At 40.0% G+C, this 12772-nt stretch overlaps 1 non-coding gene across 1 annotated transcript; it reads right to left on the reverse strand.

Annotated features, from left to right (window-relative positions):
• Nucleotides 1-1786: 1786 nt before the first annotated feature.
• Nucleotides 1787-1894, reverse strand: LOC148546228 (small nucleolar RNA R71). Its single transcript, XR_015900749.1, has one exon. It is a non-coding gene; the product is annotated as a small nucleolar RNA R71 (small nucleolar RNA).
• Nucleotides 1895-12772: the final 10878 nt, after the last annotated feature.

Consider the following 12772-nt stretch of genomic DNA (forward strand, 5'->3'; position numbering starts at 1 on the left):
GATCTTCAAGTTGTTCTTGGTAAGTCTTCTTGTTTGATCTTGATGTTTTCATATTTTGTGTCTTTTCTTGTTTTACATGTGCATTTTTCGTTTCTTAGAGTCTAAAGATGAAAGATTTCTAAGTTTGGTGTCTTACATATTTTCTTTGCATAAAAAATTTTTCAAAAATATGTTCTTGATGTTCATCTTGACATTCATAGTGTTCTTGGTGTTCATCTTGACATTCATAGCATTCTTGCATGCATCACATGTTTTGATCTAAAAATTTCATGCATTGCATCTTTTTGTTGTTTTTCTCTCTCATCATAAAAATTCAAAAATAAAAAAAATATCTTTCCCTTTTTCCCTCATCAAATTCAAAAATTTGGATTGACTTTTTCAAAAATTTTTAAAATCAAGTTGTTTCTTATGAGTCAAATCAAATTTTCAATTTGAAAATCTTATCTTTTTCAAAAATCAAATCTTTTTCAAAAATTCTTAGTTATTTTCGAAAATTTCAAAAATATTTTTCAAAAATATTTTTCTTAATTTTACATCATATTTTCGAAAATAACATCATCAATTAATGTTTTGATTCAAAAAATTTCAAGTTTGTTACTTACTTGTTAAGAAAGATTCAAACTTTAAGTTCTAGAATCATATCTTATGATTTCTTGTGAATCAAGTCATTAATTGTGATTTTAAAAATCAAATCTTTTTCAAAACTAATTTCAATCATATCTTTTCAAAATATCTTCTTATCTTATCTTTTTCAAAAAAATTTGATTTCAAAATATCTTTTCTAACTTCCTAACTTCTTATCTTTTCAAAATTTGTTCCAACTAACTAACTAACTTTTTATTTGTTTCTTAACTTTTTCAAAAATACCTAACTAACTCTCTCTCTCTCTCTAATTTTCGAAAATATCTTCCCTCTTTTTCAAAAATTTCTTTTTTATTAACTAATTATTTTTATTTTTGATTTTAAAATTTTTCGAAAAAAATACTAACATTTTTCAAAAACCATTTTCAAAAATCACTAACTCTTTTTCAAAAATATTTTTCGAAAATTTTCCCTCTCCCATCTTATTCTATTTATTCATTCATCTACTAACATCTCATCTCACATCTCTGCCATCCTTACAGTTGTGTTTCTTCCATTATATTACATTCTTTGTCTCCCCCTCTTCTTCTACTCACACAGGGATCCCTATACTGTGGTATAAAGAATCTCTATTATTATTATTATTTTTCTGTGCCCTCTTCTTTGTCATATGAGCAGGAGCAAGGATAAGAACATTCTTGTGGAAGCAGATCCAGAACCTGAAAGGACTCTGAAGAGAAAATTAAGAGAAGCTAAAATACAACAATCCAGAGATAACCTTTCAGAAATTTTCGAACAGGAAGAGGAGATGGCAGCCGAAAATAATAATAATGTAAGGAAGATGCTTGGTGACTTTACTGCACCTAATTCCAATTTACATGGAAGAAGCATCTCCATTCCTGCCATTGGAGCAAACAACTTTGAGCTGAAACCTCAATTAGTTTCTCTGATGCAGCAGAACTGCAAGTTTCATGGACTTCCATCTGAAGATCCTTTTCAGTTCTTAACTGAATTCTTGCAGATATGTGATACTGATAAGACTAATGGAGTAGATCCTGAAGTCTACAGGCTCATGCTTTTCCCTTTTGCTGTAAGAGACAGAGCTAGATTATGGTTGGATTCTCAACCCAAAGACAGCCTGAACTCTTGGGATAAGCTGGTCACGACTTTCTTAGCCAAGTACTTTCCTCCTCAAAAGCTGAGCAAGCTTAGAGCTGATGTTCAAACCTTCAGACAGAAAGAAGGTGAATCCCTCTATGAAGCTTGGGAAAGATACAAACAGTTGACCAAAAAGTGTCCTTCTGACATGCTTTCAGAATGGACCATCCTGGATATATTCTATGATGGTTTATCTGAGCTATCAAAGATGTCACTGGACACTTCTGCAGGTGGATCCATTCACCTAAAGAAAACGCCTGCAGAAGCTCAAGAACTCATTGACATGGTTGCTAATAACCAGTTCATGTACACTTCTGAAAGGAATCCTGTGAGTAATGGGACGCCTATGAAGAAGGGAGTTCTTGAAGTTGATACTCTGAATGCCATATTGGCTCAGAATAAAATATTGACTCAGCAAGTCAATATGATCTCTCAGAGTCTGCATGGAATGCAAGCTGCATCCAACAGTACTCAAGAGGCTTCTTATGAAGAAGAAGCTTATGATCCTGAGAACCCTGCAATAGCAGAGGTGAATTACTTAGGTGAACCTTATGGAAACACCTATAACTCATCATGGAGAAATCATCCAAACTTCTCATGGAAGGATCAAAAGCCTCAACAAGGCTTTAATAATGGTGGAAGAAACAGGTTTAACAATAATAAACCTTTTCCATCATCCACTCAGCAACAGACAGAGAACTCTGAACAAAATACTCCTAATTTGGCAAACTTAGTCTCTGATCTGTCCAAGGCCACTGTGAGTTTCATGAATGAAACAAGGTCTTTCATTAGAAATTTGGAAGCACAAGTGGGCCAGCTGAGTAAAAGGATCACTGAAATCCCTCCCAGTACTCTCCCTAGCAATACAGAAGAGAATCCAAAAGGAGAGTGCAAGGCCATTGACATAAGCAAAATGGCCGAACCCAATGAGGGAGAGGAGGACATGAATCCCAAGGAGGAAGACCTCCTGGGACGTCCAGTGACCAATAAGGAGCTTCCCTCTGAGGAACCAAAGGACTCTGAGGCTCATCTAGAGACCATAGAGATTCTATTGAACCTCCTTATGCCCTTCATGAGCTCTGATGAGTATTCCTCTTCTGAAGAGAATGAGGATGTTACTGAAGAGCAAACTGCCAAGTTTCTTGGTGCAATCATGAAGCTGAATGCCAAATTATTTGGCATTGATACTTGGGAAGTTGAACCTCCCTTGTTCATCAATGAACTAAGTGATCTGGATCAACTGACTTTGCCTCAGAAAAGACAGGATCCTGGAAAGTTCATAATACCCTGTACCATAGGCACCATGATCTTTAAGGCTCTGTGTGACCTTGGTTCAGGAATAAACCTCATGCCCCTCTCTGTAATAGAGAAACTGGGAATCTATGGGGTGCAAGCTGCTAAAATCTCATTAGAGATGGCAGACAGTTCAAGAAAACAGGCTTATGGACAGGTGGAGGACGTGTTAGTAAAGGTTAAAGGCCTTTACATCCCTGCTGATTTCATAGTCCTGGATACTGGAAAGGAAGGGGATGAATCCATCATCCTAGGAAGACCTTTCCTGGCCACAGCAAGAGCTGTGATTGATGTTGACAGAGGTGAAATAGTCCTTCAATGGAATGAGGACTCCCTTGTGTTTAAAACTCAAGGATCTCCCTCTGCAACCATGGAAAGGAAGCATGAAAAGCTTCTCTCAAAGTAGAGTCAACCAGAGCCCCCACAGTCAAACTCTAAGTTTGGTGTTGGGAGGCCACAACCAAACTCTAAGTTTGGTGTTGAACTCCCATATCCAAACTCTAAGTTTGGTGTTGGAGAGTCTCAACAAAGCTCTGCACATCTGTGAGGCTCCATGAGAGCCCACTGTCAAGCTATTGACATTAAAGAAGCGCTTGTTGGGAGGCAACCCAATTTTTATTTAGCTAACTATATTTTCCTTAGTTATATGTCTTTGTAGGTTCATGATCATGTGGAGTCACAAAATAAATATAAAAATTGAAAACGGAATCAAAAACAGCAGAAGAAAAATCACACCCTGGAGGAGCATCTGTCTGGCGTTCAGCGCCAGAACAGAGCATGGTGCTGGCGCTGAACGCCCAAAATGGGCAGCTTCTGGGCGCTGAATGCCAGAACAGGCATGGTTCTGGCGTTCAACGCCAGAAATGGCACACAAATGGGCGTTGAACGCCCAAAATGGCCACCAACCTGGCGCTGAACGCCCAGAGTTGTGTGCAAAGGCATTTTTACATGCCTAATGGGTGCAGGGATGTAAATCCTTGAACACCTCAGGATCTGTAGACCCCACAGGACCCACTCAGAATCTGTGGACCCCACAGGATTCCCACCTACCTCCACTCACATCCATCCACTCTTCCCCATAAACCTACCTCATAAACTCCACCTACCTTCAAAAATTCAAAACCAATTTCCCACCCAAACCCACCCATATGGCCGAAACCTTCCCCCCTCCCTTCCCTATATAAAGACCTCCATTCTTCATCAAATTCACACAACACATCCCTCTACACTCCTCTTGGCCGAAACCACATCTCCCTCTCCATATTTCTTCTTCTTCTTCTTCTTCTATTCTTTTGTTTATTGCTCGAGGGCGAGCAATATTCTAAGTTTGGTGTGGTAAAAGCATAAGCTTTTTGTTTTTCCATTACCATTGATGGCACCTAAGACCGGAGAATCCTCTAGAAAGGGGAAAGGGAAGATAAAAGCTTCCACCTCCGAGTCATGGGAGATGGAAAGGTTCATCTCCAAAGCCCATCAAGACCACTTCTATGATGTTGTGGCCAAGAAGAAGGTGATCCTCGAGGTCCCTTTCAAACTCAAAAGAAATGAGTATCCGGAGATCCGACATGAAATTCAAAGAAGAGGTTGGGAAGTTCTAACAAATCCCATCCAACAAGTCGGCATCCTAATGGTTCAAGAGTTCTATGCCAATGTATGGATCACCAAGAACCATGATCAAAGTAAGAACCCGGATCCAAAGAACTATGTTACAATGGTTCGGGGGAAATACTTAGATTTTAGTCCGGAAAATGTGAGGTTGGCGTTCAACTTGCCAAACATGGAAGAGAACGCACGCCCCTACACAAGGAGAGTCAACTTTGATCAAAGGTTGGACCAAGTCCTCATGGACATATGTGTAGAAGGAGCTCAATGGAAGGTTGACTCTAAAGGCAAGCCGGTTCAACTAAGAAGATTGGACCTCAAGCCTGTAGCTAGAGGATGGTTGGAGTTCATTCAATGCTCAATCATTCCCACTAGCAACCGGTCTGAAGTTACTATAGACCGGGCCATCATGATCCATAGCATCATGATTGGAGAAGAGGTGGAAGTTCATGAGATTATACCTCAAGAACTCTACAAGGTGGCTGACAAACCCTCCACTATGGCAAGGTTAGCCTTTCCTCACCTCATTTGCCACCTATGCAATTCGGCTGAGATTGACATAGAGGGAGATATCCTCATTAAAGAGGACAAGCCCATCACTAAGAAAAAGATGGAGCAGGCAAGAGAGCCCAGTCATGGAGCTCAAGAGGCGCAAGAAGCTCATTTCCATGAAGATCCCTGAGATGTCTCAAATGCACTTTCCTCCACAAAATTATTGGGAGCAAATCAACACCTCCCTAGGAGAATTGAGTTCCAATATGGGACAACTAAGGGTGGAACATCAAGAGCACTCCATCATGCTTCATGAAATAAGAGAAGATCAAAAAGCAATGAGGGAGGAGCAACAAAGACAAGGAAGAGACATAGAAGAGCTCAAGGACATCATTGGTTCCTCAAGAAGGAAACGCCACCATCACTAAGGTGGATTCATTCCTTGTTCTTATTTCTTCTGTTTTTCGTTTTCTATGTTATGTGCTTATCTATGTTTGTGTCTTCATTACATGATCATTAGTAGTTAGTAACTATGTCTTAAAGTTATAAATGTCCTATGAATCCATCACCTCTCTTAAATGAAAAAAATGTTTTAATTCAAAAAGAACAAGAAGTACATGAGTTTCGAATTTATCCTTGAACTTAGCTTAATTATATTGATGTGGTGACAATGCTTCTTGTTTTCTGAATGCATGCTTGAACAGTGCATATGTCTTTTGAAGTTGTTGTTTAAGAATGTTAAATATGTTGGCTCTTGAAAGAATGATGACTAGGAGACATGTTATTTGATAATCTGAAAAATCATAAAAATGATTCTTGAAGCAAGAAAAAGCAGCAAAGAACAAAGCTTGCAGAAAAAAAAATAGGCGAAAAAAATAGAAAGAAAAAGAAAAAGCAAGCAGAAAAAGCCAAAAGCTCTTAAAACCAAGAGGCAAGAGCAAAAAGCCAATAACCCTTAAAACCAAAAGGCAAGGGCAATAAAAAGGATCCCAAGGCTTTGAGCATCAGTGGATAGGAGGGCCTAAAAGGAATAAAATCCTGGTCTAAGCGGCTAAACCAAGCTGTCCCTAACCATGTGCTTGTGGCGTGAAGGTGTCAAGTGAAAACTTGAGACTGAGCGGTTAAAGTCAAGGTCCAAAGCAAAAAAAAAGAGTGTGCTTAAGAACCCTGGACACCTCTAATTGGGGACTTTAGCAAAGCTGAGTCACAATCTGAAAAGGTTCACCCAATTATGTGTCTGTGGCATTTATGTACCCGGTGGTAATACTGGAAAACAAAGTGCTTAGGGCCACGGCCAAGACTCATAAAATAGCTGTGTTCAAGAATCATCATACTGAACTTGGAAAATCAATAACACTATCTGAACTCTGAGTTCCTATAGATGCCAAGCATTCTGAACCTCAATGGATGGAGTGAGATGCCAAAACTATTCAAGAGGCAAAAAGCTATAAGTCCCGCTCATATGATTGAAGCTATGTTTCATTGATAGTTTGGAATTTATAGTATATTCTCTTCTTTTTATCCTAATTGATTTTCAGTTGCTTGGGGACAAGCAACAATTTAAGTTTGGTGTTGTGATGAGCGGATAATTTATACGCTTTTTGGCATTATTTTTAGTATGTTTTTAGTAGGATCTAGTTACTTTTAGGGATATTTTCATTAGTTTTTATGTTAAATTCACATTTCTGGACTTTACTATGAGTTTGTGTGTTTTTCTGTGATTTCAGGTATTTTCTGGCTGAAATTGAGGGACTTGAGCAGAAATCAGATTCAGAGGTTGAAGAAGGACTGCTGATGCTGTTGGATTCTGACCTCCTTGCACTCAAAGTGGATTTTCTGGAGCTACAGAACTCGAAATGGCGCGCTTTCAATTTCGTTGGAAAGTAGACATCCAGGGCTTTCCAGCAATATATAATAGTCCATACTTTGGCCAAGAATAGACGACATAAACTGGCGTTCAACGCCAGCTCTCTGCCCAATTCTGGCGTCCAGCGCCAGAAAAGGATCCAAAACCAGAGTTGAACGCCAGAAATGGATCAAAACCTGGCGTTCAACTCCAGGAAGGACCTCTACACGTGCAACACTCAAGCCCAGCCCAAGCACACACCAAGTGGGCCCCGGAAGTGGATTTATGCATCAATTACTTACTCATGTAAACCCTAGTAGCTAGTTTATTATAAATAGGACCTTTTACTATTGTATTAGATATCTTTTGAACCATCTTTGATCAGTGTAAACAATCTTTGGACGCATGGTTCTTAGATCAGAGGGGCTGGCCATCTCGGCCATGCCTGGACCTTTCACTTATGTAATTTTAACGGTAGAGTTTCTACACTCCATAGATTAAGGTGTGGAGCTCTGCTGTGTTCCTCAAAGGTTAATGCAAAGTACTACTGTTTTCTATTCAATTCATCTTATTTCGCTTCTAAGATATCCATTCGCACCCAAGAACATGATGAAGGTGATGATTATGTGTGACTCTCATCACCATTCTCCCCTATGAACACGTGCCTGACAAACACTTCCGTTCTACATGAAATAAGCTAGAATGAATATCTCTTAGATCTCCAACCAGAATCTTCGTGGCGCAAGCTAGAATGATGGTGGCATTCAAGAGAATCCAGAAAGTCTAAACCTTGTCTGTGGTATTTCGAGTAGGATTCAATGATTGAATGACTGTGACGAGCTTCAAACTCGCGAGTGCTGGGCGTTAGTGACAGACGCAAAAGGAGGGTGAATCCTATTCCAGCATGATCGAGAACCGACAGATGAATAGCCATGCCGTGACAGGGTGCGTGAGCATATTATTCACTGAGAGGAGGGGATGTAGCCACTGACAATGGTGATGCCCTTGCATAAAGCCAGCCATGGAAAGGAGTAAGACTGATTGGATGAAGATAGCAGGAAAGCAGAGGTTCAGAGGAACGAAAAGCATCTCCATTCGCTTATCTGAAATTCCTACCAATGATTTACATAAGTATCTCTATCCCTATTCTATTAATTATTATTCGAAAACACCATTATCAATTTATATCTGCCTGACTGAGATTTGCAAGGTGACCATAGCTTGCTTCATACCAACAATCTCCGTGGGATTCGACCCTTACTCACGTAAGGTATTACTTGGACGACCCAGTGCACTTGCTGGTTAGTTACACGGAGTTGTGAACCATGGTCTTGGCATCATGTTTTTGGCACCATTACCAGGGAAAGAAAGAGCGATGAATTTTACATAATTAAAGTGTAATCACGATTCCGCGTACCAGGAGGCATGACAGTGGTTCATAATGAAAAGAATGAACTTGTTCCCACAAGAACAGTTACAGGGTGGCGTATGTGTATTGACTACAGAAGGCTCAATACAACCACAAAAAATGATCATTTTCCTTTACCATTCATAGACCAGATGCTAGAGAGACTAGCAAGCCATGAATACTACTACTTTTTGGATGGCTATTTAGGCTACAACCAAATTGCAGTGGATCCTCAAGACCAAGAGAAAACAGCATTCACATATCCATCTGGAGTATTTGCTTACAGAAGAATGCCTTTTGGTCTGTGCAATGCACCTGCAACCTTTCAGAGGTGCATGCTCTCTATCTTCTCTGATATGGTAGAGAAGTTCCTGGAAGTCTTCATGGATGACTTCTCAGTATTTGGAGACTCATTCAGCTCCTGTCTTGATCATCTAGCACTTCTCTTGAAAAGGTGCCAAGAGACTAACCTGGTCTTAAACTGGGAAAAATGTCACTTTATGGTGACTGAAGGAATTGTCCTTGAGCACAAAATTTCAAGCAAGGGAATAGAGGTGGATCAAGCCAAGGTAGAGGTAATTGAGAAATTACCACCACCTGCCAATGTTAAGGCAATCAGAAGCTTTCTGGGGCATGCAGGATTCTATAGGGGGTTCATAAAGGATTTTTCAAAAATTACAAAACCTCTAAGCAACCTGCTAGCTGCTGACACACCATTTGTGTTTGACACAGAGTGTCTGCAGGCGTTTGAGACCCTGAAAGCCAAGCTGGTCATAGCACCAGTCATCTCTACACCTGACTGGACATTACCATTCGAATTAATGTGTGATGCCAGTGACCATGCCATTGGTGCAGTGTTGGGACAAAGGCACAACAAGCTTTTGCATGTCATTTACTATGCCAGTCGTGTTCTAAATGACGCATAGAAGAACTACACAACCACAGAAAAGGAGTTACTTGCAGTGGTTTATGCCATTGACAAATTTAGATCCTATTTAGTAGGATCAAAAGTGATTGTGTACACTGACCATGCTGCTCTTAAATATCTACTCATAAAGCAGGATTCAAAACCCAGGCTCATAAGATGGGTGTTGCTTCTGTAAGAGTTTGATATAGAAATAAGAGACAGAAAAGGGACAGAGAACCAGGTAGCTGATCACCTGTCCCGGATAGAACCAGTAGTTGGGGCGTCCCTCCCTTCTACTGAGATCTCTGAAACCTTTCTGGATGAGAAACTCTTTGCCATTCAGGAAGCACCATGGTTTACAGACATTGCAAATTATAAAGCTGTGAGGTTCATACCCCAGGAGTACAGCAGGGTGCAATAGAAAAAACTAATTTCTGATGCAAAGTACTACTTATGGGATGAACCATATCTCTTTAAGAGATGCGCAGATGGAATGATCCGCAGATGCGTCCCTAGAGAGGAGGCACAGAAGATCCTGTGGCATTGCCATGGATCACAGTATGGAGGACATTTCAGAAGTGAGCGAACAACCACTAAAGTCCTCCAATGTGGCTTCTATTGGCCTACTCTCTATAGAGATGCCCAAGAGTTTGTGCGTAACTGTGACAGTTGCCAAAGAGCTGGTAACTTGCCTCATGGTTATGCCATGCCTCAACAAGGGATCTTAGAGATTGAATTATTTGATGTATGGGGTATTGATTTCATGGGTCCTTTCCCACCATCATACTCAAACACTTACATTCTGGTGGCAGTAGACTACGTATCTAAATGGGTGGAGGCAATTGCCACACCCACTAATGATACCAAGACTGTGCTGAAGTTCTTTCAGAAATATATTTTCAGCAGATTTGGTGTTCCCAGAGTACTAATCAGTGATGGGGGTACCCATTTCTGCAATAAACAGCTTTACTCTGCTATGGTTCGATATGGAATTAGCCACAAGGTAGCAACTCCGTATCATCCACAGACAAATGGGCAGGCTGAAGTCTCTAACAGAAAACTAAAGAGAATCCTGGAACGGACTGTAATTGCCCGTAGAAAGGATTGGGCAAAGAGCTTGGATGATGCTCTGTGGGCATACAGAACAGCATTCAAGACTCCTATAGGAACCTCTCCATACCAGCTTGTGTATGGCAAGGCCTGTCATTTGCCCGTGGAACTGGAACATAAAGCCTACTAGGCAACCAGATTCCTAAACATGGATGCTAAGTTAGCTGGTGATAAAAGATTGCTCCAGCTAAATGAGCTAGAGGAGTTCAGACTCAATGCTTTTGAAAATGCAAAAATTTATAAGGAAAAAGCAAAAAAGTGGCATGACAAGAAATTGTCATCCAGAGTCTTTGAGCCAGGACAAAAAGTTCTGCTATTCAACTCTAGGCTCAGATTATTCCCCGGGAAATTAAAATCCCGGTGGAGGGGACCATATGTGATCACAGGAGTGTCACCATATGGTTATGTTGAGTTTCAAGATATTGATTCTGACAAAAAGTTCATTGTTAATGGACAGAGAATCAAACATTATCTTGAAAGCAATTTTGAGCAAGAATGCTCAAAACTGAGGCTTGAATGAAGCTCAGTAAAGGTCCAGCTAAAGACAATAAAGAAGCGCTTGCTGGGAGGCAACCCAGCCATTAGCAAGTTATTTGTTTTAATTAATACTTGTAGAAGTTTGATATACATTTTTCTTCAAAGGTTAATCACCAAAACTGAAGGAATTCACAGAGTTACAGAAGGATTCAGTGCAAAAAGCAGAGAAAAGAAGCTTGCTGACAAGAAAACGCCAGTAAAGGGCATTTTGGGCGTTAAACGCCAGAATAGGTACCATTCTAGGCGTTTAACGCCAGTAAAGGTGCCATTTTGGGCGTTTAATGCCAGAATTGCAGCATCCTAGGCGTTCAGCAAACGCCAAGTGATAAAGGGGTTTCTGGCGTTTAACGCCAGCCAGGGTACCTGGCTGGGCGTTAAACGCCCATAATGGCCAACAATTGGGCATTAAACGCCAGAATGGATACCATTCTGGGCGTTTAACGCCAGAAAGGAAGAGGGAGGAGATTTTGTTTCCAACTTCAAATTTTTTCAAATTTTCATGTTTTGATTTATACTTTTCTGCATAAACATGTTTCAAACTTTCATCATTTACCCTCAATTTTCAAAAATTCAAACATTTTCTAAATCTCTTTTCAATTTTCTTTCAAATCCTTCCCAAATCTTCTTCAAAAACTCAATTATCTTCTTAATTTCTTTCCAAATCTTTTTCAACTCATCATATCATCTCTTAATTCTTAGATGCATAACCAAATTTTCAGATTTAACATCTTTATATCTTTTTCAATTACAAATCTCATCTTTTTCATATCATGATTTTATTTTCTTCCATCAATCATATCTCTATGTCATATCTCTTTCAAATTTTTCGAAATCCCTCCCCTCCTCCTATAAATATACATTCGGCCATCCCATCCTCTCCACCATTCAAATTTGCCTCTTCTCCTCTCTCTCCCCTTTCCTTTCTTTTGCTTGAGGGCAAGCAAACCTCTAAGTTTGGTGTGTTTTTCCGTGATCACTGAGCTAAAACTCATCAAGATCATGGCACCTAAGGGAAAATAAACCAAATCAAGAGGCAAGAAAGAGAATACTCCAAAGAGTCTTTGGAATCAAGAGAGGTTCCTAACCAAAGAACATGTAGACCATTACCACAAAATAATGGGTCTGAGGTCAGTGATCCCGGAAGTTAAATTCAATCTGAAAGAAGATGAATATCCGGAGATCCAAGAGCAAATTCGAAACAGAAGATGGGAAATTCTAGCTAATCCTGAAACAAAGGTTGGAAGAAACATGGTTCAGGAATTCTACTCAAATCTGTGGCTAACAGATAAGCAGAGAATAACTGGAACCGCCTTTCATACCTACCGAACCATGGTCAGAGGGAGGCTTATTTACTTCCATCTGGACAAAATAAGAGAGGTCTTCAAACTGCCTCAACTATAAGATGATCCAGAATCCTTTAATAGGAGAATGGTGAGAGTAGATAAGGGGTTGGATCAAGTTCTAGAGGACATATGCCTCCTTGGAACTAAGTGGATAAACAATTCAAAAGGTGTCTCAAACCAACTCAAGAGGGGAGATCTCAAACCAGTTGCAAGAGGCTGGCTGGACTTCATTGGGCATTCTATATTGCCCACTAGCAACCGGTCTGAGGTCACTGTCAAAAGAGCAGTGATGATTCATTGTATTATGCTTGGAAAAGAAGTGGAGATTCATCATCTGATTTCTTGTGATATTTACACAATTGTAAACAAGAACTCCACTGAAGCCAAACTGGCCTACCCAAGCTTAATTTCTCTGCTATGTAAAGATGCTGGGGTAAGGATGGAAGTAGATGAATTCATCCCAATCGAACACCCAATCACCAAGAAGTCAATGG

This window comes from Arachis ipaensis, chromosome B9 (assembly GCF_059453495.1).
Source record: "Arachis ipaensis isolate K30076 ecotype BB chromosome B9, ASM5945349v1, whole genome shotgun sequence".
Lineage (NCBI taxonomy): Eukaryota > Viridiplantae > Streptophyta > Magnoliopsida > Fabales > Fabaceae > Arachis > Arachis ipaensis.